The sequence below is a fragment of the Microtus ochrogaster genome, chromosome 15 (genome assembly GCF_000317375.1).
Source record: "Microtus ochrogaster isolate Prairie Vole_2 chromosome 15, MicOch1.0, whole genome shotgun sequence".
NCBI lineage: Eukaryota > Metazoa > Chordata > Mammalia > Rodentia > Cricetidae > Microtus > Microtus ochrogaster.
Window position 1 is genome coordinate 38947863 of NC_022017.1, and position 5257 is coordinate 38953119.

A 5257-nucleotide genomic window follows, 5' to 3' on the forward strand; every position below is an offset into this window, starting at 1 on the left:
AAGATATTTTAAAGTTGTGTGTCAGAGAGGGGAGGAAGATGGAAAGGAGGAAGGACAGAGAGAGAAAAGGAGAGAGAGAGAGAGAGAGAGAGAGACAGAGAGACAGAGAGACAGAGAGACAGAGAGAATGAGAACGAGAAGGGTTGGAAGATTGGAAGATGTGTTATCTTTGTATGGGACCTACCTAGGCCTGGGAACATGAAAAGTTAATTTATCAGTACCTTTCATGTACAGAGCCCTGAACCAGACCATAATTTATTCAATGATTAATTCTTCCCTCCAAGAACCCACACTATTCAGAGCAGAGCTAACAGCATTTTGGGCTTGGAGCTAATCACCTCATCATATGGTCAAATTTTTCACTTCCAGCTACGGAGATTGTAAGTAACTTCCTTGACCATTCTGTATTGGTTTTCCCATGAAATGATAACAGTTGCTTTCCCTTTAAATGGCTGTCAGTACAACTGTAGTAACCGCCTCAGGCAGTATTTCTAGTGTCCACAGTTTACTGTAGGTCCTCTTAGCCTGTGCTCTGTTCTCTCAATCTGCACACAGCACACACAGTATATGCTGAACACTGGATGGCAAACATTTTTTTAGCACATGAATTGTGGGTTTAAAATAGTCTGGCAATGTGGTGTGCTATATGCACATCATGTGATTTCTGATATGAGTTCATCAGATAGCCAGGACTTGGGAATTTCTGGCCGAGGTGAAACTTCATGAAGCTAGGTCGAAGGTCAAGTTTCTTCTCTGAAAGCCTGCCATGAGAATGTGCAGTCTGAGTCAGGATATTAGGGACAGACTCAGGTTTGTGACCCGCTGGCTGTCCATATGTCCCTCATCTGTATCAGACTGTTTTGACAGTTCAGGAAGACAAAGAGCTGTGCTTTAAGTAAAAGACAACCGTGTGAGCATCTCTGTCTTGGATGTGACACAGTATTCTTTCTTCTTCACCCCTTTCTCCAGTTCATTAAGTTACCAGCTGCTCAATCATTTACTAAAACCATGGCTGTCAATTTCTAGTCTTTCTATGGGTACTGATCGATGTGTTCAAGTTGGGATGCTAAAGAAGATTCCTCTCAAAAATAGCTTTAGGGAGATGTGGTTCACTTACTAAGACATATTCTTGTTTATGTGGTACAACCAAATAGTTTTATTATGATCATAAAGTTGTATAACCAACACCATAATAAGTTCTAGAACATTTTTACCAACTCCTCAAACAGACTCCATAGTCATCGGTAGTCATTCCTCACCTCATGAAGTAGCCCTTTAAAACGCTTCTTGAACTCTCAATGAAGTAAGTGCTTCATTATTATTATTGGACACCCCCAGTAAGCCATGCAATATGTAAACTATTATGGTTGAAACATTTCCTAGGCTCTGGCAACAGGGAGAGAACCAAGGGAGATGACCAATCAAACCCATGTCTCTTGGAACTGATGTTGCATGCTGGAGTCCCCAGATGGGTTCCAGGTTAAGAAGGAAGTTCAGAAAAAGCCCATGTTAGTGACAGAGTGAGCCAGGCTTTCTGCCAGCTTACTAGTAAGTTGGGGATTGACATGTGTGTGGCTTCAAAGCCTCTATTGGTTAAAGGAGAACATAACTTAAAATCTCAGAAGAATAAAACTTCTAGATACTTCACTCCAGGCAGTTGAACAAATCCTTGGATTTTCTGCCTCCCCAGCCAGCTGCCTGTTAAAAGATTTCTTTCCTGTTGTTTCCAAAGAAAATGTAAAGTAAACAACCCAAAGACCCTTGGTTATCAGCAGCCAGTGTAAAGATTTTTTTCTGCCCTGGATACAATCAGCTTAGCCAATGGCATCTTTTGTTAAGAGAGTTATGGGATGGGAGTGGGGAGAGAAGAGCCAAAGGGTAATTAAAGTGACTTACATTTCTCTTTCTTCCTGCCATAATCCTGAGGATTTGAGTTCTTCAACAAATCAAATTCAGTTTGAGTTTTAACCTTCTTACATGAAAAGCCAGGTTTAAAAATAGCCGTTCGTGCTCCGATGACTGTAAACAAACATTGGTGTAGGGAGTCGACTGAAGGGCAAGAGACATTACATAGCCCTGCAGGAATGTGGAATTTAATATAAACGGAGTAACTCTCCTACATATGTGCTCTGTCTTTGCTCTGGATTGCCAGCAGAGATCTTTGTGCGGAAAGAATCATCATAAAACATCTGAGCCGAAAAGCACCTTAGAAATCATGGAGATTTTGCTGTTGCATTTCCTGAGTGGAGAGACAGTGAAAGAGGATGGTGCTAGTGTCTATATAGCCAGTGAGAGCCAGAAATGGGCAGAATCAGGTTGTTCAGTATCTTTTTCAGGGTTTCAATGGGCAGATAGCAGCAAAATCTACTTGACCAGTATAGCTTATGATATTTTAAAAATAAGGAACATCCATTCACATGGCTGGAACAGATATCCTGATTGAGATGTTTACAAAGCGTTTGGGCCACCAGCCAGCTCCCAAATCATGACACAGAGATTTAATATTAGCTATGAATGCTCAGCCTTAAATTAGGCTTGTTTCTTGCTAGCTCTTATAACTTAACCTATTTATCAACGTTTTGCCTTTCTTTCCTTTTGTATACTTTACTTTCACTGCTTCTCTTGTCTGGCAAGTGACTGTCTGGCTTCTGGCCCCAGGGCATGTCCCTCTCTTCCTTATTCTCTCCTCCTTCTTGCCTACTCTATAGTCTAGATTACTCCTCCTACTCATTCTCTCCTGCCTAGCTATGAGATATTTGGCTTTTTTATTAGGCCATTTAGGTGCCTTAGGCAGGCAAGGCAAAACAAATGTAACACACCTTGACATAGTTAAAGTAATATACTACATCTTAGATAAATGTAACATATAGTTAAATATTCCACAACCAAGATTTATATGTGATGTGCCCATTTGTTGCCATTGGGATCTTGGGGACCTGCTTTTGTGTATATGGTAAATTACCATAAAGTGGCTAATTTCTCTAAACTTCAATTTACTTTTTGAGAAACAGTTATAGTTCTATACTGAGTTTTTGGGATGGCCTTGTGCAATAAGTAAGTAAATATTTCAGATCTTAGTTGGTATTTGTGCCCATTCCCTCTCTTTTTACCCTCTTCCCTTTCTCAAAATATTTTTGCATCTTCCACATACATTTGCTGAGGAAAATACCATCACAACTGTTTGCACAATTTTTCTCTGGCTATGATAAAATGCTGTGATCAAGGTAAGTTATAGAAAGAGTTTATTTGGGTTTACTGTTCCAGAAAGGTGAGAGTTCATGATGGCCAAGTGGAAGAATGACAGCTGAATCAGGAAGTTGAGGGTTTACATCTTTAAAAGCCTGCAGCAGCAGGAGAGACAAAACAAGTGGAAGTGGTATGGATTTTTAAGCCATTTCCAATGACATACTCCCTCCAAAAAGATCCTACCGATTAAACCTCCACCAAAAGCACCACCAAATGGAGATAAGTATACAAACACGTGTACCTGTGGGGGACAGTCTCATTCAAACCCACATATAAGTTCTACATAGTAGAAACAAAAGGAACATTGCCAAACTCTTTTTATGAGGCTACAGTTACCCTGATACCAAAACCACACAAAGACTCAACCAAGAAAGAGAGTTACAGACCAACCTCACTCACAAACATAGATGCAAAAATACTCAATAAAATACTGGCAAACCAAATCCAAGAACACATTAAAAAAAAATCATCCACTATGATCAAGTAGGCTTCATCCCAGAGATGCAGGGCTGGTTCAAGATACAAAAATCTATCAATAGAATCCATCACATAAATAAACTGAAAGAAAAAAAACATGATCATTTCATTAGATGCTAAAAAAGCATTCAACTAAATCCAACACCCCTTCATGATAAAGGCCTTGGAGAGATCAGGGATACAAGGAATGTATTTAAATATAATAAAAGGAATATACAGCAAGCCGACAGCCAACATTAAGTTAAATGGAGAGAAACTCAAAGCGATTCCACTAAAATCAGGAACAAGACAAGGCTGTCCACTATCTCCCTATCTCTTCAGTATAGTTCTTGAAGTTTTGGCTATTGCAATAAGACAATAAAAGGAGATCAAGGGGATTCAAATTGGAAAGGAAGAAGTTAAATATTTGTTATTTGCAGATGATATGATAGTATATATAAGTGATGCCCAAAACTACCAGAAAACTCTTACAGCTGATAAATATCCGCAATGATGTGGTAGGATACAAGATCAACTCAAAAAAAATCAGTAGCCCTCTTAGACACAAATGACAAAGAAGCTGAGAGGGAAATCAGAGAAACATCACCTTTTACAATAGCCACAAAGAACATAAAGTATCTTGGTGTAACACTAACCAAAGAAGTGAAAGACCTATTTGAAAAGAATTTTAAGTCTTTGAAGAAAGAAATTGAAGATGATACCAGAAAATTGAAAGATCTCCCATGCTCTTGGATAGGAAAGATCAACATAGTAAAAATGGCAATCCTATCAAAAGTAATCTATACATTCAATGCAATGCCCATCAAAATCCCAACACAATTCTTCACAGATCTTAAAAAAAATAATACTCAATTTCATATGGAAAGAAAAAAAACCCAGGATAGTCAAAACAATCCTGTACAATAAAGGAACTTCTGAAGGCATCACTATCCCTGACATCAAGCTCTATTATGGAGCTACACTAATGAAAACAGCTTGGTACTGACATAAAAACAGAGAGGTTGATGAAAGGAATTGAATCAAAGATCAGGATATTCATTCACACACCTATGAACAGCTGATTTTTGACAAAGAAGCTAAAATTATACAATGGAAAAAAGAAAGTATCTTCAACTAATGGTGCTGGCATTATTGGATGTCAACATGTAGAAGAATGAAAATAGATCCATATCTATCCCCATGCACAAAACTCAAGTCCAAATGGATTAAAGACCTCAATATAAATCCAACCACACTAAACCAGATAGAAGAGAAAGTGGAAAGTAGTCTTCAATTAATGGACACAGGAGACCACTTCCTAAATATAATCCCAGTAGCATAGACACTGAGAGCAACAAAAAATAAATAGGACCTCCTGAAACTGAGAAGCTTCTGTAAAGTAAAGGACACAGTCAATAAGACAAAATGGCAGCCTAATGAATGGGAAAAGATCTTCACCAATCCCACATCAGACAAAGGACTGATCTCCAAAATATCTAAATAACTCAAGTAATTAGACATCAAAATTCTAAATAACCCAATTAAAAATGGGGTA